The sequence below is a fragment of the Anguilla anguilla genome, chromosome 7 (assembly GCF_013347855.1).
Source record: "Anguilla anguilla isolate fAngAng1 chromosome 7, fAngAng1.pri, whole genome shotgun sequence".
NCBI classification, from domain to species: Eukaryota; Metazoa; Chordata; class Actinopteri; order Anguilliformes; family Anguillidae; genus Anguilla; species Anguilla anguilla.
This window is the reverse complement of record NC_049207.1, coordinates 53904752-53925435: the sequence shown is the minus strand read 5'-3', so window position 1 is coordinate 53925435 and position 20684 is coordinate 53904752. Positions and strand designations below refer to the sequence as shown.

Below are 20684 nucleotides of genomic sequence, written 5' to 3'. Positions count from 1 at the left end.
GCCCCTCTCCCCGAGGAGGGGAATAGATTCGTTTTTCCACCCCTGGAGGCTGAAATGGTGTGCGGTCCCGGATGTCGAGGAGGCAGGAGCGCGGGCGCCCGCCACCGCAGGGGGGGGAACGGCTGCTGCAATCGCAGTGTAATGCTTCGCCACGATGCTGCCAGTCGTTCGCGGGCCACGGAGCCAGTTGCAGCGTGTCAACATCTCAAGAGAAGGGAGTCATGCTAATGTTAACTAAACTGCATTAATCTGTCAGTTACTTGATGGTGCCATGTACTTTCATGTATTAGTCACTCGTACATTTGACACATCACATTAAATGTGCATTTTAAGAAGTTCCAGATATGGGGGGGGAAAAAATGGACCGTTTTGATGGATACCACCAAGTTTAGGTTTGACTGTGTTACAAATGTACAGCGGTTGTTAAAACATGCATAAAAGTCATGCCCATTCATAAGTATCTGACTGCACTCTTTAACAGTATATGAACATTATATATTGGCCTAAATGGAAAATATTTAAAGGAAAGTAGCCATCTCACTTTTTCTTACTTTTTTTGGTTTCAGTTTCCCCCTTTCTCATTTTAAACTACGTAATAATGGTCTGAACAGCTGGGCTGGTAATCTTTGATTAGAGCGGGCCTCTGGGTCTTGTGGAGATGGGATTATCCTCTATTAGAGAGTGGGCCCACAGTAGCATGATTGATGCTTATTTGCTGCGCAGAAGGTTGTTGGAATCCTATCAGTCTGAGCTTTATCTCACATGTTTGGGCTGAATTCCAATGACTCAGGAAATGGAGCTACTGTATCTTCCCAAGTATCCAAAAAAAAAGTGGGATATAAACTGTTTATAGAGAAGGAAACCGTATGCTTATCCAGATGACTGAGCTTTTATTTATTTATTTATTTATTTATTATTGCTGATGGCAATATTCTTACACTGGTTGATTGTATAATAGTTAATTGGGTAAATCAAAAATTTTATAAAACATAGATTTGTTACACCTGTATTTTTTAGGTTTTCTCAACTGAAGTTTTTTAAACTGATTTTTTTTTTGTTCTGTTTCTGAATTCACACAGTATTTTCTTGAAGACCCACATGGAAAAAAAATGTTTTTCTTTCCTCTTACAATAACTGTAGAGTGTGAAACTTCATGATCCTATTGCACCTACTCCTAAAAAAAAATATATATAATAGCCTTTATATATATATATATATATATATATATATATATATATATATATATATATATATATATATATAAAGGCTATTATATATATTTTTTTTTAATCTGATTTTTCATTTAATTTCTACATTTCATATTTTTCTTTTGCAGGGAAGGCAAGAAGATTGTTGAGCAGTCGGCAAGATATTCTACATAACCGTTCCACAACCCCACCACTTCTGACAAGGTATAGTGAGCCACCTTACACCTTACCTAAAGTAAGAGAGAGGAGGAAGTACAGCACAGATTGTGCTCAACTTTAAGTTTTACGCATGCTTATTCACCCAGCCCTGCTTCATTGCTATTTGAGCTGCTAAATCTGCTCGATCTTCATTGTGATAAGAGAGAGGCAGGCAGGGACTGAGCCACAGTTTAATCATGCATCGCTGTAAAATATACATTAAGCTAAGATGGGGGTATATCAGGAATAGCTTTCTGGGTCCCTGGAATGTTTGTAACTTTGGAAATGACATGACATTTTAAGAAATTAAGATGAAGAATTTAAATCCTTTTGATGAAATGAAATTGCTTACTTAGCCTTATTTTTAAGTATGCTTCTCTCGCAAGTGCCAGTCAACCAAAGATGCTTCAGTGAAGGAACGGGGTTGAGGAATGAAAATAAGGGTAAAAAGTTGTGCATGAATGCCTAATGTATGAAATCAGTCAGGATTAAAATAGCCAGTCAGCAGGAACTTTTTGTGTCACGTTTCTATGGCAACTGCATTCAACCACCTTTATGTGAGTTGCTGTATACCAACTGCATTTGTGAAACTGAACAAATTATGTTATGTGATCTCGTACATTTTCATAAAACAGAACCACTTTGTGATTAACCTACACTTTATTAACTTTTGTGTGTCTTCTCTGTCAGTATGAAGAGTATGATATTACATTTCCATAAATGTAAATGTTATAGTACACATTTACATTTCCGCAAAAAAAAAAAAAACACAGTTCTGCGTTTTGTCAATTTGACATTTATTAAGTTTTTAAAAAATTGCATTATTTAAAATCAAACAGTTGGTTGACTAGATCTCTATTATTCTCTGTAAGAGCTACTTTAAACAGACTACTGAAACCAGTAGTCGCTGTTTAGTTTAAAAAAGGCTTTTGTCTGCATACGAGTAATGTGAGAATTGAGAATTATGGTAATACTGACAGAAGGAGCTGCATATCTGCTCCAGTTACAGTATGTGTCTGTGTTCTGTAGCCTTTTAATCATAACCGGAAGAGATGTAGGTCAAGACATTTTGGGCAGAATGTGCACCAGCCAGTCATGGCCTCCACAGCACCTGCCTAATAAATTAAATCGATCTGTCAATATCGTTAAGTGATTTGAGCATTTTCTTCGAGGACCCACTACCTAACATGGTAATCGCTGCATTGACATTGTGACCGCAAAGCAAGACGCGACACTCTGGAAACAAAATGTGCCCCAGCTTACTGAAGGTCTATGGGAGGTTTAGCACCTGAGCATTGGAAATGCTTGCATTTGAGGATATATACTGTATTAAGGACACATAATGGTATTTTGCTGCCATTAAGCATCAGACATGATTTAGTTAATCATAGACCTGTGTTTTTGTTTCAGGTTTTTATTCAAGGGGCCAAAGTAGTGACCTAGGTTTTTGATGTTGAAAGAAACTCTATCAAGGTTAACTGTATTTAACGACTATATAATCAGCACTGTCTGTTTTTCTTAGCTAAATTAAAAGGGCACATAGGGCAGTGAGTATTGTTGCAGTGCCTGTAGCTGTGTCCATATTCATTACACTCCACCAAGCTTATCGCTGCGCTCACAGCCTTTGGTGAAAGCAGTAAAGACGGGGGCTTGCTGGTCTGCAGGGTACTTGATCATCTTGTGTTTTCCCCTCTATGAAAAGACCGGGGAAACTCAAAGAGTATCTGAGCCCTATTAAGCAAGCCCCAGTCACAGTTAATGGCTGTGAAGATCGGCTGTTTAGAAGGGTTCAGCCTCAATCCTGTTTCCTGAAAGGTTATTTTTCTGACTTGAAGATTGTGTAAGTCTGACTAGGATTGAATTACATTATAGAGTCCAAGCAATAGGTTGCAACAGAAAGCAATAGGCTTATAGATTATACACTATCGCAATTTTGCTGCTTGCTCAGGACAATATTTACAGTTACATATTTGTAAATGTGTACCTGTAAATATTGGTTTTGTTGTGGTTTCCAAGCCACGGACCACTGGTAAATTATATTAATTATATTAAAATTATGCAGGCGGGTTACACATCTTTTCATGGCCACAAATAATTAACAAGAGCAACAAAATTCTAAATAAATTAATTAATAAAACAGGAGGGTTAATTATGCTAAGATACAAAGGCAGCTTGCTTCAACAATTGAAGCACACGACAAAAACAATAAAACAGTTATGTGCCTTAATTGTTGATTAACCCCCTCAGGTTACTGGGTTGTTTTCTTTTTTTGGTCAGGATTCCTTCAGTCTGTGATTTTCACACACATGCATGAAGATAGGCAAGGTTGAAAGAGAGAAATCCATTAAGTAAAATGCACATATGATGGCAATTCTGCTGCATATGTATGTATTTGTGTCAAGCTTTGTGTTTTGTATGCAATGCATTAGCAACAGAGTGCGCTACGATAAGTCAGTGTAACATTGCAATTCTTATTCCCTCCTGAAAGAAACATCACGTATATGATCACAGTAGTCATTGGACATAAAAAAAAATTAAAAGTGTTGCATTTAAATTTTTTTGTCAGATTTCTTGCATTTACACTTAAGTGAGTCTTTGTCTTGATGTTTTGCAATGATGTCAGTGACTGATGCCTTTCATTGTGAGCGGGAGGGGTTGAGGTGATGGAAGAGCTAACTCAGCAGCATGTCTTATGTCAAAACCCAAAAGACATTTTTTCTCCCCCCTCAGAAAAAAACAAATAATTCCTGAAATATTGGAAAAATATGTTCAAATGTCATGTAAGCTCATACTTCAAAGGTTTGTAAAATATTGCCTCAGTGAGTTGTATGTGCTATGCTCGGAAACAGGGAGTTCATCGGGGGGAAACATGATTTGTGTCAGCTGTGACTTTGCCCACAGCTGTCCTTGGTAGGTTATTGCTTTGATCTGGTTATTTCATCCTCAAAGTGTATGTTAGGAGGAGGAGGGTAAAAATGGCAAAGGCACAACCAAGATCATGAGGACCTTGGTTTTTTTTTTTTTCCTGACCACAGATGAAGGAATCTGTTTATACGTACCACAAAGTACTGTTATAGGAAGATCCAATAATCTTATGTCATTATGCATTCTGTATTATGTTTCAAATCAATATCGACATTGAATCAACAAACATAATTCGATAGGAGTGTTTTGTTACTGCCAATATCTACATTTGGATCAACAAAAGAATAATTATTTAAAAAATATGTAAGTCATCACAAAGAATAGGCCAACTTCAACAATATGGTGGCACTATAGAGCTCAACAATAAAAAAATAAAAAAGTTTCATGCAGACATTTCAAATCACCTCAATCAAAATATGACTGTATGTTTTGGTCTGTGCAGTCTTAAATTGGTGGCCAAATGGTGGCACTATAGCAGTCAACTGAATTTCCACAAACTAAAAAATGATAAGTTCTGCTGTGTTTGACTTAGGGACCAGTAATTAACGTCACAGCATTTAGTTTTACATACGGTATAAATTTGCTTCAAGGAGCCGTTAGCCCAGGATTATGGATTTAACACCATTTTGAATACATTTCTAACCGTTTTAACCATTTATGAATTCTAAATCCACATGCAGTGGATAATAAAGCCTACACAAAGCAGCCTGCGGATGCATTTGTTTATTTATTTGTGGACCCCACCGGGTCCTCCAGTTTTCTCCCAAAGCCTGAAACATTCAGTAGGCTAATTGGAGACCCTAAATTGCCTGTAGGTGTGAATGTGTGAGCCGTGTGTAGTGTGTAGGTATGATTGGCGACCTGTCCGGGGTGCATATTCCTGCCTCTCACCCAATGCATGCTGGGATAGGCTCCCGCATCATTTCTGTGATTTAGACCGGTTGTCCTGAAACCTCGGGAGAATTGTGCTCTCTGAGGGAAAACCAGGCATTGGCCCAGGAATCTATGTCTCTCATTAGACTGGAATTTCCCGGAAAACTAGGATTTCACACTCTACCTGCGGGGGTTATGTTTCTTATGGCGCTGCTCAAACCATTTGTGGAAAGGTTCTGATAGGTTGAACATGGGTGCTCCTTTGATTGCCCTGGATATTTTGGGTGAGGGAATATAACCAAATTGCAGCCTAACACTGGGATACTTTTAAAGATTCATTGTTTGTTTGCTGAGTGACTTAATGGAGAGTGTTTGAACGCTGAGGAGTAAATTCAGTCCTCTTAACTGTGGCCTCATTTTGTCTGATTTTTTGGCAACCCAGTTGCATCCAAAAAAAGAGAATAAACCAGTGTATTAAGTGGTTATTTTAAACAGCTAATTACCCAGCCAAATAACGACTTCCCAATTAACACATTAAAAAAGATCCACGGAAAGATAATGGTTAAAATGCAGTGTGAGTTTAAAATGAAGATTCTGCACATAAGAGAACTTTTGTGAAAGTGAACTTTTTGAGAAATCTTGTGAAAGGGAACTATAGGTGTTAATTCAAGTGGTATTATAATTAAATGTTATCCAAGAATCATATTATAATATAATATAATATAATATATCTGAATGTAACATCTCACCTGAAGAAATTACTTTGTACAATTCAATCACACACAGAATTAATATTTTGGAAGTAATAAAATCATCAGTGTGATGCTTGAAAAAAGATGGCGGGAGGCCCGCTTATGAATGAAAGGAGAAATAACTGAAAGTATTTGTGTTCAGCGTCTTTATTCCATGCCCATTCGAATCATGGGATGTTTGTAATAAGTCAGTTGTTAATGATTAAATTGTGATTGATTGCCGTGGTTAGTCATAAGAAGCAGTCACATGACTCCATCCAAACAGAGCCCACTGGATTTCCACTGAAAATCCAGCTCCCCCTCAGGCTCCCCTGGGTTACTGTTCATAAACGAAATTAGTACATAAAGGCAAGTCCAAGTCCCGCGTGTAGTTAACGGGTAATTGGCTTGAGCGTATTTCCTGTCACAACGGCGGTAAATATCAATGCAAGTAAATTCTTTTGATTTGGGATTGCGGCCTTCCCCGTCCCAAGGCCATTACACGCCAGGTTAATTGAATTTCCGAACCCATCCATTCCGGCAGGCAATTGGCTTCTGGAGTGGATGTAATTCTAATCTCTGTGTGCACCACTTCTGCTCTGTTCCTGCTCACGACTTGAACTTGCTAGCTTGCACTACTGTACGATCGCGGTAATGAAATTGCAGCCTGCATGGTTGTTTTTCAAGGCACTGACTTCAATTAAGACACATACTGAAGCTTAAAAAAATAAGATTGAAAATACAATTTTTGATTTAAAACTGAAATTAAAGTCCTACTGAGGTTTTAAATTACTTTTTTTTTTTTTTACTGAAAAATGTTTTATAGTAAACCTGAGAGATATAATTGGTTGAGTGGATTTTTCGTACATTAATGTTGTTTTGATTTCTTGGAAAAGTACCAGTGTAGACAGGTCTGTCTGGATTCAACCTGATTGTTATACTAGCATTGCAAGCAGAGGGAGAACCCAATGACTACCTTGAAACAAATATAAGTATACATGTAAACCTAAATTGGGCTGTTGGATGCCATGACAAGCCATTTGCGTGACACATGGTGGCCATTTTGCCATCATCTGTCATCAGCCATGTTGGAGGGGGAATTATTGAGCCCATGTATCTGCAGGAGGGGATGATTAGGAGAGGCGAGTTGACAGAGGCAGGTTGGGGGTTGTTGCCTGGACACTTTCCAGTAAACTTTTTTGTGGTGAAAAGTCAGTGAAATGCGTTCAAGGTGTTCAGGTGAAAACCGGCCACATTTGCTTGAAAAGTGAAACTTTGCTAGCCAATTAGGACATAGCCAGGCTACACTGGGATAAAATCTGCGCTACTATAGTCTATGGCATATTGGGGTTAACAAGTAAGTTAAGTATACCATAAGCAATATGGTTAGAAAGTTTGGTCGGGAAATTCTAGTTCAACTCCATGTTCTCGTACTCAACCAATCACATTCACACATCATTACGTGTTCCCATACTCAGCCTATCACATGCACACATCACTTATGGAGCACTTTTTTAAACAAATAGGCAGACCTCTCTTATGCTGCTCTTAGTCTGTGCTGCTCTTTGCATGCTTCGCTGGCTGCTGCTTACAGAATTGCGCTTGCCCTCCATCACCCCTGCTTCCACCTGTTGATTGGATCTGCTTCTGGGTACTGGCTGGGAGGAGGGGGGGTGGGGGGGGCTTTGATATATCTACCGTTTAGTGGGGGGAGATGTATCACGCTCCCTGTTTAATAGGCTAGTGCACGCTGGTGCATGCACAGAAGTGCCTTAGAGCAGATCCATTGCCAAAGCAAAAATAAATACTTATGTATATTCATTAGTATATTTAATATAAATACATGAGTTGTACCGACTGAAGTCCAATTATGTCAGAACATCCCTCAACATCGATTTCCACCCTAGATTTCCAGCTTTTGCTTACTAGATTTCATTTTCCCTCCGTGTTGGAAGAAAGAGAGAGGGAGGTAAATTACAAGCAGAAAGCCTGTCTCATTTGGGCTCTTAGGAACCGAGTGCATTTTCACAACCCCGATACTGATGAATATTCAAATGAGCTCAGTCACCGTGAGCTGAACCTCGAGGTGCTTTCAGAGACGCATGCCTTAAAAAAAAAAAAAAAAAAAAAAGAACATAAGAAAAAGTGTTGCAGAATGCCATTTCCACTCGTGAGCGTGCGTGTGGTGTGTTCATCGTGGCGTTTTTTTGGCCCCATTTCAGAATGCTAATGTTGCTAAATTAAAGAGGGCAAAGTGATTAATCTGCCATGTTAAATATGCACAGCCTGGGGGAGTCTCCGGAGTCCAATATCGCAGCATGCTGAGATGCCTTTATGTCTGAAACTGACGTTATTTCTGCTTTTACTCGCACGGCTCTGGGTAGTAGTCGCCACCAGGCAGAGGGGAAATGAGAGGAGATGAGATGAGTAAGCCGTCCAGTGCCCTCCTGGGAGAGCGGGGATAATGAGGAAAAGCAACCTCTTTTGCTAATGCGGTTTCTTAAACAAAAATTGTTTTGACCCCCAAGACCCCCTCGCCTGCTATCGGATTTAAAGCCGTCTCTTGGCCTTTGTGTGTGTGTGTGTGTGTGTGTGTGTGTGTGTGTGTGTGTGTGTGTGTGTGTGTGAGTGAGTGTGATAGGAATATTAGCATTCTTCCTGTAAAGCCACAAACTGCTGCGGCGCGGGTAGTTCACTAATTATTGCTCATTGATGGTACTTAGGCTTGCCCCATTATTGCATATATAGTAGCCAGATACTAATGGATCTGAAACATAGACTGTAGAAAAAAAAACATGGACCAAGTGATTCTGACGTCACCCATTGACTCTCCATGGGCTTGGTGAAAAAGCGGTTTGAAGCCTGGGAAGTGTAGTTCATGGGCGCTGCCATATTGTACTACTGTGGCTCCAATTTTGACCATACTGTTACCATTGACTTACATTGAAATGCGTGGCTGAAACACCTACACTGGTGCTAACCACACTGGCGCTAGTGAGCAATGTCTTTCAACGAGACCAGGAAGTGGTCACAAACACCACAGCATTAATGGAATTATCAAAGCAGGCAACTCCAGGATAAAGTTTAAGTGTAAATTTCACTACACCACATCACTGCTGTGTAGGGAAACCTTGTTGGTGTTTAGACTTTGGGCTACATCTGATCATCAGCCAATCACCTAGTATTTTCTATTCACGTCCATGCGTACATTAAAGCATAATAATTATGATTTATTGTAGTATTTCAGCAGCAATTGATTCTCCCATTAAACCAGATGACAAATAAAATGAAGTTCATCCTTTACTATTTCAGCAATGGCCATTGAACAATGCTTATCTGGACAGTTAATACCCTGTCATCACTCTGCAAGACATGTTTAATTACTCTAATTAATTCATTTGCACTCTGGTTCAAATTATATGAAACACTGATTTCTGTGTGATGATCTAATGGTGTGAATATGCTGTGGATTGAATCCATGGACATCTTAAGTAGTCAGGCTAATTAACTTGAGTGATTATAGATTGTCTTGAAATTGTAGAACGTTAATAAACAGTTAATGCAGGAATATGCATTTACAGAAGCAAATAATATGCTTAGCTTGGATTTGACAATCAATTAAGATCAATTAAGAAGGAATTGTTGTGCAAGTAAAAATAAGTTTTCGAAAGACTTTGAAAAGGCTTCCAATGAAGTGGCAAGTCATGCATTAGAATGAACCTTTACTGGCTCTATTCTTATACATTTCGCCTATGGGGTGGCCACTCCTGTTAAGACTTGGTTTTAATGCGTGGATTGTATCAAATGCGGTATAAAATCGGAATTTTGCTGGCCTCGACTTTAGACGTATGTTCTCCCTTGAACTGGCAGAGAACGTTACAACAATGAGCACGAATGCAATACAAATAGATATACAAATGAAAAAAAATGCATATATAAATTTACTTCATAAATAAATAATGAGGTAAATAAAATTTTAGATGTTATTGGTGCACTATGCTGATCCCAAGGTGTTGCTCTGTGTGTGATTTTGTCTTGTGGAAAAGAATCAGTGGATCGGCTAAGAAGGCAAGGGGGGTTCCATGCTTACCGTTTAATCCAAATGAAATCAAATTAACGAAACGGTAATGAAAATCAGAACCTCTTAGTGGGCACTTCTAGTAATCAGAGATGATCTAAATTCAAACCAAACCCCCTATTCCTTTGCTATTTTAATCAAGCCTAAAGTAATAGGCATGTACAGAAGATAAATGCATTATATTCATAGATCGATTTTTCTGGGGCAGTTATACAGTGAAGGCAATACAAGTACGTGTATCCATTAATCAGTTACAGGAAATGCAATTAGATAAAAGAGCAGCATTCATAGGGAGAAGCGGGAAGGGAAAATACCGTCTAGGGAGAAGCAGAGTTACAGACCACTTAACTTTGCATCATGTTTTAATCCTTGAGGCTGGTGATTGCGGTAGGTGGCTTTCAGTATTAGGCTCCTGCATCATCGAACGAGCATTAATATCAATTACCCCGCCACGGCACCGCTACGGAATCGAGCGATTAAATAAATCCGCGGAGATGACGATGCGGCTTTGACGGAACGGAATGGCGCGGACACGCAGTCGAAACCAATGTGTCTGCGGGAAACCGGAGCCAAAATGAGGGTTCTGTTCCAGGGGAATGGTGCAAAAAAATTTACTTATAACACTTCACCTTTTTAAATAACTTGTGTGGGCAATTAGTGCCCTAGTGATTCTGGAGCCCCCAACAAAAACTGTTCACGTACCATTACCCAACCACAACTAAAAATAAGGCAGTACAGCTAGTGTCATGGCTGTGTGGTTTGTTGTATGTACAGGGCCCAGTGCCTATTGCACTCTACATTGAAGTATATATTGTTACTTGCAGAATTGAGTCTCTGTATCTCGCATGTTGTGCTGCAATATGATTAATTCCTCTGTGTTAGAACATGCCCTACCATGTACCTACTGTAGGCAACACGGGCTGCTCATTGATCAGCTATGACCACACTTTCAGCCATGAAATTGGCTCTATGTTTTGTTTCCAATTGGTCACATCCCGCAAAAGACCAACAGAACTGACATTAATAAAAAATTGAATGAGTTGTGCTTTAATACCCACTGTAGATTAGAAGTGGACACAGTTAAACAAAACATTCTAGGAAAGACTGAATGGGCAATGTAATCAGAATGTTTTTTTTAGTTTTTTTTTTTAGTTGAGTAACAGGCAAATTCCATGAATACATCTTAAAAAAAACTGAAAAGCATAATGAAAGCATTACTCAGATTTTTCTCATTTTTTGCTTATTACTCTTTGGTTTCTGAATCTGGAAATCCCACAGTACGTTTCAAAAATCCTGTGTCCATGTGTAAACTGATCCATATTACTCAAGTGTGTCGTAATTAGCCATAAATGAAAAAAAATAATTAACCGAGATCAAAAAAAGTGTTCCTTATGGACAAAGCTTTGTTAGGCGCAACCTATAGATGGATTTTTAGAGAAGTTCTCAGCAGTCATCCACTCCCTCTTCTGGAAAGCAGTGCACACTACAGTTGTGAGCAGGTGCAAACACGGGTCTGGATTGTGTAGCCAACGGCAGAGTGTGGAGCACAGTGGTGCCGTGGGCCTGGTCCTCTCTGTGTGGAGTTTGCTTGTTCTCCCCGTGTCCGCGTGGGTTTCCTCCAGGTGCTCCGGTTTTCTCCCACAGTCCAAAGACACGCAGGTTAGGCTAAATGGAAACTCTAAATGGCCCATAGGTATCAGTGTGTGAGTGAATCATTTGTGGGCCGTGTCCAGGGTGCCTCTCACCCAGTGCATGCTGGGATAGGCTCCTGCACCCCCACGACCCTGCTCTTGGATAAGCGGGTATAGATGGATGGTTGGATGGCAGAATGAGGAGGTTTGGTGGCTTTGTCTTGCAGCATTAGTATGGGGCTGTTTGTAATGTTAACCCAGTATGGGCAGGGAAGGCAGTGACAGGCTTAAAACAGGCTGTGAATCCCATAAACTCTGAGTGTGACCAACCCCAGCGTGCAGTCTTACCTGACAGAAGTCCCCGGCTCATATGGATATATTAGGTCCACCGTGGCGTCGGCGGAATGGAGAACTTTTATTTCAGCGCTACTGTGAGGTCACACAGTTATTATTACTATGGAAACCATCTCTCTGCTCCTCTGTCATAATGGTGTCAGAGGTGTGGCTTTGTACACCGCAGTGAGAGGTGGCCATATTCCTGTAGATGTGAAATAATGCTGCGCTGTGATGGCAGATCCGGAGTCATATTGCTGGAATTTGCCGCAGCAGCAGCAGGTCGGCTGACCTCTTGCAGTCTCCGCCAACTCGTGGCCATTGTGAAATGACAGCTGGGGAGCGTGTAATAATGTGTGGGCTCAGCGGAAGTGCTGGCAATGGTATAAGGGATTTTTAATAGGTAGTCAACTTTATTTTTGAGTGTCGGTAAGCATTCGTTCTCAATATTTTTTTTGTGCTGCATTAGTTTTATAATATCTGACACTTGAGAATATTTTGATTTTAAAAGGCATTTATACAGCTGAATATTTGAGTTTTAATGTTTTGTCGAGTGTTTAATTGGTCGTTCTGATAAGAGGGATTATTTTATGCAGGCCACAACAGGATTTATTTTGCAAACTCAATTATCTACTGTTTCGAAATGGTCTCATCTTTGGCAATATTTATCTGTAAGTTACTAAAGGGGGGGGGGGGTGTCACTATCGACCATTTAAAAAGTTACTGGAAGGACAATCATGCTGAAATTAATTTCTGTGATAAGCTTTAAAACATTTTATTGTGACTTAAAATATTATGGTTTTTTTTTTCTTTTAAGTGAACATGTTACTGTATCTATTCTATTCGAAAACACCGGAAGAAATGAACATGAAAGATTGTGAATGTAAAAAAATATTCACCCGCTAAAATTCCCATCCCCTGTTGCGTTTCCCCCGGCCAAACTCCCGTGTGGAGAAAGGTAAAGTACCTGAGACTGCAAACTCCAGACTCCAGACTCGCTGCTGCTCGCTTGGCACGAAGGGACCCAGAAGTGCAGCGCCGACGTGACAGCAGAAAATGGATTCTCCGGAGAGATCCCGCTACCCAAGCGTCCAAGCGCAAGCTGACATTTCTGCGCTGCTCTCTCTGTGAAACACTGCATGGGTAGGTGAGGAGGAGTCGCGCTTCGAAGCGTTTATACTGCCTGGGTCCATTAACCCAGACGACTGGGTTTGCTGGAGTTGACAGTCGCCCGGCTTGGATGGGGACACTTTAACATACCCTGGGGCGAGTGCACAGTCCCCAAATTACTCAACAGTTGGCGCTGAGAAAGCTCAGCACTGAACTTATATGGACCACAGTGCAGCTTCAGAAGGGGCTGCTTTGAACAGAAGGAGAGAAAAAAAAAATTTATGGGCATACGACTGTGTCTCAAAAGGTTGTCGTAAACCAAAAGTTCTTAAAAGTAATAATTTATAAATCGCTTACATTTACAATATCAATGCTAAAACATTCCTTGGTATAAACTTTAGAATTAAGCATTTCTACATGAAGAGATTTAATGTTTTCATACAAGTAAGCATCCAATGATGAAAGTATTGTCCTGTTTGATCAGTCGTCATCTGTGTACGCGTGCAGTTTTTGCGGGACTGTGGTTGTTTTGCTTTGACGTGAATATATTGGGCTATGGCTGAAAGCTGTTCCGGGGGCCAGTACTTCCAGAACCCAGTCTCTGAACACTCCATGATCCCTTCTAACCGTCCAGCAGCCGCACGCTCATCCACTGACATCAGTGGGACTTCCCCCTTACCTCTTCTGCTGCAAGAGCTGGACCCTCTTCCCCTCAAATTCACTCCCCTTTCAAATCGTGCCGCTTTTTTCTCATCAAAGCTCTCGTCTTTTTTTGCTTCCCGCCGTCTTGTGGCGAGTCTCACCGCACACCGTGCCTCTGTCCTTGTTCGTTCCTGGACACTTTGCGGGGGAAAAAAAATCCAAGGTGTTAATCGCAGAAGGGGGAGCAAGTTGTGAATAAACAAACAGGAAGTTGCGTCAGAACGCGCCTCGCAGTCCTCTTACGCCAGGACGGCGGCGGCGGCGGCACTGACACCGATTGGTCAAACACATTCCCTCTCACGCAGACGAGGGCCTCTCCGAAGCCGCACAGACAGGACTTAGGGACGGTTATTTACCGTGCATTACATGGACATTAAATTTGTATGGGTCTCGAGGGGCCCGTACATCGGGCCACTCAAGCGAGTCTCCTTTCACTGGCCGCCGAAGACGGAGAGTGCGACTAATGCGATTGGCCCCGTAAACTGTCGGGACAAAGGCCTGCACGAGCAGCGCATCATCACTCTCTGTCTGAACAGAGGAGGGGCACAGGCGTGAGCGCAGTGTCCTGCGTCCTCTGCTAGCAGTGGCATTGGCAACTAGCATGTGCTAAGAAATGACACAAATACGAAACGCCCTGTGGGATGAAGGTCCCCAATGGAATCTGACTTCCATGTTCCCGTCGCGGCCTGAAAATGACAGAATTTCCAAATAATGCGCCCTTTCACATTTTTTTTTTTTTTTGCAAGAAAAGGAAATAAGAGTATGAATTGCAGCGACGTAGCGGCTGATTATTGAAATCAAACCATGCTAATGTTGATCAGAATTTATTTTCTGCAATGACCTCATGAATAACCTCCTTGCTGCAAATTTCTCAAAGGTTTGCACAGATGATACAAACAGGCTTATTGATTTTTTATAGGACCACAGTGCACAGCTGTATGATTTTCCTCACATTGGGTTGCAAAGGGGGTCCTTATCCAGCTAAGACATGCGCACTGTTATTGAGACCTAAGACTGTCCTTTACTCTGTTCATACCTTATAGCTCCTCGCTCCAGTGTCTGAACTTTTCCACACTAGCTCCCTTTTTCCCTCCCAATTTATTATATGGAATTATGAAGACAATGATTCATTTTTTTTTTGTTATTTATCTTTTATTTATCCAGGTGAGATAGAAATCTCTCTTTCAGGGGAGACCCCGGGCCCCAGCCAGTGACATGAATGAAACATCGTGTATTGAGCTGAAAAAAAAAAAAAAAAAAAAAAAAAACTTTCTTTGTTCAGAGTTGAGGGTGAAACGAGCCGCTGGTACACTGAACAGAGGTCACAGCTGTAATATACTGCGCCTTAGTCGAGTATTTGCTCTCTGTAGATCTCTGTGATTGATTTCCATTTTGCTCCCTGGATTGATACTAGACATTGGTTACTTACCTCATTGTGAAAAATAACTCATCCGTACAAGAAACAGATGACCCTGGAAATGTGTTTTTTTTTCTTCAGTGGAGCCCTACCCCGTCTGTACCAGAGAGCTCTGCTACTCTCTCAGACGCTTTTATTGTCCAGCGGGAACTGCGACTCTTCCCCGCGAACCTCGTCCTGCTTCTCGTTCTCTGTCTTTTTTATTTTATTTTTTTATTCCTCAGTGCCACTCCAGATAGAGTTTTTGTTTTATTTAATCCCGGCCACGAGCCCTCTCTCTAACGGGAGACTGCGGCAGCGGGGGCGGCGGCCGTGTTGCGGTTTTGGAGAGTCGCTCGGATATTTGATCGGCTGCCTTTGAAAAGGACACCCCAGGTGGGAATTTGTAGAGGCCGTGTACATTCTCCAGACCAAACAGAACAGTTCTGCAGCAGTTTTTTCTTTCTTTCTTTTCTGCGCAGTGCAGAACTATAACCCTAGTTTAGTTGATCTATCTATCCATCTAAAAAAAAAAAAAAAAAAGAATCCTTGATCGCTCAAGACCTGATCAGCACTGTATTTGTTGCATAAACTGAAGTTAGTGAAGTTTGTAAAGTTAGTGCAGTCAGTGAAGAAGCAATAAAATACTGTTATATAGCAGTTCAGTATGCATAGTATAAAAAATATCTCATCTTTCATTTCTCACATCATTATATTGATATTTCAGAACCCTTAATATAAGGCTGCTGGGCACAGCGATATAATGGTGTTGGCTCCTAATTATGGAGTTTGTCGATAGCACATCCTGTCAGAGTGTAAATGTGCTCCTGTCTGCGTGCCCCCTCGTCCTCTACAGGCCACTGAACCTTTCCACCCGGCCAATCAGGACGGCATTGGGTGCAAGAGAGCGCAGTCGAGTGTGTGACCCTCCTCCTCCCCCCACCACCCCCCACCCCTCCCGGATTAAACCACCCTTGTCCCGCTGTCCTTCAAGGTGACTTTGGCATGCAAACACCCCCCCCCCCCACCCCCCACGGTCTGCTGAGCTGCACGCCTCCGCTCAGACCCCGCTTGGATCTGGTTTATGCGGCGGAAGGCTACTGATCTTCCCAGGAGGTCCGCGCTCAGGCAAAATCCTTCCCCCCGACCGGTCGCCCCTGACCCCGGGGCTGCGCTGCGGCCGCATGGCTAATGAAACGCTGACAACTTCTGAAGAAGTTTTAGAAATCGCCGGTGTGCTGGTGTCATGGCGAACGCTGGCTACATCAGAAGCACCCTTCTGAAGATACCCTATCCTTTTATCGAGTGAACTTACAACTGAGCCTGATGAATTATCACCGGAGTAGTAATTTACCGCATCCAATCGTGTATATCCTCAAATTACTTATGTGAATATAGTCATTGTTTTTAATTGCTTTTCTGATTACCTAAACTAAAAACTTTTGAGATGCAAAAATTTCAAACTGATCTGATGTGCATGATCTGCATTTTTGTTTGACATCAGGCTATAAGTCCTATTTCTATACCCCTTGAATCCCTCCTTGTAATGCTAATTTCCCCTTCGCGACTTGTCTTAAAGATGTTCATCTCGTAGTCAGGCGGGAAAAGTGTAGATTAGACGTGCCAGTGAAATTCTATGCGGAAAGAGTCCTCGTGACACACGATCAGCCTCTCTGACAAATGCGAGACCTAGAAAGAGCCGGAATCCGTGCTGTCGAGAGAAAGCTTTCCTCTGTGCCTCTGCTAAGCCAGAGAAAAAGAAAAGCTTTCTCAACAGTGGAATTATGGTTGCGATTGGTACACTGTTCCAGCTCTAATCCTTTAATTTCCAAGTCAATGAATGTAATGAGACTGTTCTTTCTCAATGCCCTTTCACAATAAATTGCTGTTGGTAGAGTGTGGCTTGAGTGAATCTTGAGGGGACGGTTAATATTTCTGTGTATGTAAAGCAGAAGCATTTGCTGTGTTTATAAAGCAGAAGCATTTCGGCAGCAACAGAGTTGTTTGGACAACTCCATCATAGGTGCTGCATGGCACAGGCAATCATAAATGCATCTGTCAGTAACTGCAAACAGACATATGGCGTGTGCCACTTGTGTCATGTCGTTATGATGTCATTTGCTGCATTAGTGGTCACGTACAGTAGCACACCATATGCTAATTTGTGCTTGCTGGAGTGTGTCCATTGAGAGCACGGGGCTGTTTGTGGTAGTTCTGTCGGGTCTAATAAAATATTAGCGCATTTGGTGAGAAACAAATGAAGCTGTTCAGCTGTTCAAGGTCATTGGCACATAATGCATAGCTAACATGTTAGGAATAACCAGGTGTATACAGTTTTAAAAATTGTTAGCTGGAGACTGGCATACATCCGTGCGCTGTACAATATGCTTTCCTTTATATGTCAGCCATAGTCATAAAAAGTGATTATGCTTTTTATGGTCTAAGGTTCATAACTAAGATATTTTATTTTGTCAATTAATATAACCTTTTAGCTCTGTTGTGGAGGTATATGTAAAGGTATCAGCAAAACTATTCTTGAACTTCCATCACTTAATAACTTGCTCAAACTTGGAATGCAATCACACGAGGTGTTGATATCCTGGTACAGGGTCTAGATCAAAACAAACCTCAAACACGTGTGTGCTAAATATGAATGTGCCATCTGAAATGAAAAGGGCCAGAGGGCTGTACTGTTGAATTAAACTCACTTGCATGCTTTGAAGCCAAACAAGTTGCTTAATACAAATTATCATCCATTGCTTGCCAAATAAAATAGCATCTTTGAAATTTAAATGAGCACTTTGGCTTGGAATAATTATTATAAAGCTTTGCATAATGCAAGCAAGCTTCAATAAAGTTGTAATTATTATTATTGTTGTTGTTGTTGTTGTTGCTGTTGTTGTTTTGCTATTGACATCTCAACATTAAACGTGTGTTTGAAATACATAGCCAAGTAAAGGATTATTTTATTTATATGCATAATATGCTATGCACATAGCATGGAGTTTAAATCACCCTACACTCTAGATTTAGATTAGGCATAGCTCTGTACAAAATAGCCAGTGTAATTTGCCTGAAACCACAATCAATGTACAGATCTGTGGCACTGGCAGATACATCTCCACAGGGCAGTGCTGATGTGCCTGCCACTCCTGTGTTATTCCAATTAATTTAATCATAAATATGAACTGCCCTTATTAATTCATATGTGTGTGGCGTTGGAGCGTTCAGACGTGTCTTCTAATAACATCAACAACACCACCACAACGACATCAACAACTACAACAACGACGAAAACAACATCAACAACAACGACAGCCGCAACAACAACAACAATAATACATTTTATTAGTCTGTCAGTTTGAGGCTTTTTGGGATTCGTATCTGATTTTGGGTGGGTTCAGCTGGGCTAAGACGTGTTTGTGTTCTCAGAAGTAAGCCCAGATCACGGTTAAACAGAGAACAACTGTTGCGACAGATTGGACGCCGAGATCTCGTCCAAACTGGTTGGGCTGGGCTGATTAGCTGAGAGTTTCACCACAGATCATCCCGACAGGCCCGTGGCAGGAGCAGGATATAAAAAGATCCGCACGTATATGGAGCATCATAAAAGGAATTCCTTGGAGGAAAATGGTCATGTGCTAAAAATCGGGATGTTGTTCCCCCCCCCCCCCCCCCCACGCTCGCTGAGTGATTTATTCATACAGAGACTCAATTCAAAGAGGAAATTTTTTTTTTTATACCTGTCGATTTGATCAAAGTGCTTTAAAGACTAAGAAAATAGATTTGAACCTGCCTGCAGAAATATGTGATTTTCATCCTCTTCTTGGACTTTTAATTAATACACTGTGAAACTGTGAGTGTTACGTCATAGAAGACACTTGCATCATAAAAACATGCTGAAGATGTCCCTAGACCATAGCTAATCAATATGTGCTTTAACATTTACATTCAATCAAAAACACTGTTTTTCTCTCGCTAATACCTCGTCTTTTGTACGCGCTGTACATCATGTCGAGATGTGGTGATGGAGTCGGCCATTTCAGTATTTCATAAAGAATGGGATAGAAACTTCAGCAGTGTACCAAAGCTCATTTGTCTTCTTAAGATGTCCTCCCTCTGACACCAAGCTTCACTCCGCTTGGGAGCTCTTCCAGTACCAGAACCCCCCCCCCCCCCCCCCACTAACACCCCCTCCCCCTCCCACAGTCATAAATTCAAGTCATCCATCAGATGGGGCTAAACAACCCCAGATATAGCCTTACAGCTTCACTGCACCTAACCGGCCCCTCGGTCTGCCGAGCTCTGGAAAGACAGCTTGCTGAGCTCTCTGTTTTACTATAGAGTACGCACAGTGACAAAACTGACCACTCAACGTTCAAAACTTTTAGAAACAGCAACGCCGCAAGGGAAACATCATAACATAAAATATGTATCTTTAAAAGTATAAATTGTTTTCTAGCAATGTACTATAAAAATCTGTAAATATATGGATGTTTCCCTTTTAACATGGTTTGGCAAACTGCTTTAATTTCCACAAGCCGTATTTTTTGCCGTATGTACCTCTCCTTTGGAAAATTCAGACTATTGCGCTGGCAGCAACAAGGCAGAGCCTACGCGTCTTTTAAATCATTAGCCTCCCCAAGCATAGCTGGTGCACAACAGCAACCCAAGTGGGATATGAACCTGCAAACCTCCGAATCGCCTGACGCAGCTTCCCACCCCGTGGGACAGCTGCAGGACGCCCGCCGTCCCCCAATTTCGAGCTGGCGCCCGGGCTCCAGGGAGCGGTGGGCGCTGGAGACCGTGCCTGGAGCGCGCGGCGTCGAGCTGGCTCCGCTACGGCGGGCGAGCGAGGGAGCGAGGGATGAAACGCGGGAGCGAATCCCTCCCAGACACGCTTCTCCTCCGTTAGCCCACAAAGGCGGGCTCCTAAACAAACATCGTTACTCTCCTCTGCAGCTGCCCTCCGCGGCGGTGGCGGAGGCGGCTAGGTGTTGCGTAATGAAGACGGAGAGCTCGGCTGCTTTATCTGCCTCTCGTTAACTCCGCTAACTTCTGCGCCCACGCGCGCGCACACTCCTTACGCGGTCCCGCGGGTCGTCGGGGGGATTCCTGGCATCCCCCCCCCCCCCAGTCCTAACAGCGCTGGCGGCCCCCCCCAGGATCGGCGTTTGGTTCTGAACCTCCTCCTCATTAGCACCTTCCGCGGGTCGCCTCTCCCAAAAAAAAGGCCTCGGAGGGCCTCCCGAGGATAGGGGACGGAGGGGGAGGCGGTGGTGGCAGAGCGGGGCTTCATGTGGCAGTGGGAGTCTCCAGAGCATCTAACCCACAGGCCCCCGCCGCTGGCTGCCTGAAGCCCAGCCTGAGTGCCTCCCCTGTGGGAGAGCGTTCCACCCCCCAACTACCCCCTCCACCCCCTGGGCCCTGGGCTCCTCCACTGTGTCTGCCACAGCTCAAACTTCAGCAACAGCGTTCACGCAGTGTCACATCCCTGCA

General features: G+C 42.2%; 1 protein-coding gene across 10 annotated transcripts in view; it reads left to right on the top strand.

The window, feature by feature from the left end:
• The window catches only part of si:dkey-237h12.3 (teneurin-3), a 335156-nt gene that overhangs the window by 10097 nt on the left and 304375 nt on the right, over positions 1–20684 (top strand). For all 10 annotated transcript variants that reach the window (XM_035425584.1, XM_035425591.1, XM_035425590.1 and 7 more), the window contains exon 2: positions 1337–1412. The gene's annotated coding sequence lies outside the window, so the exon portion shown is untranslated. The remainder of the gene's footprint in view (positions 1–1336; positions 1413–20684) is intronic.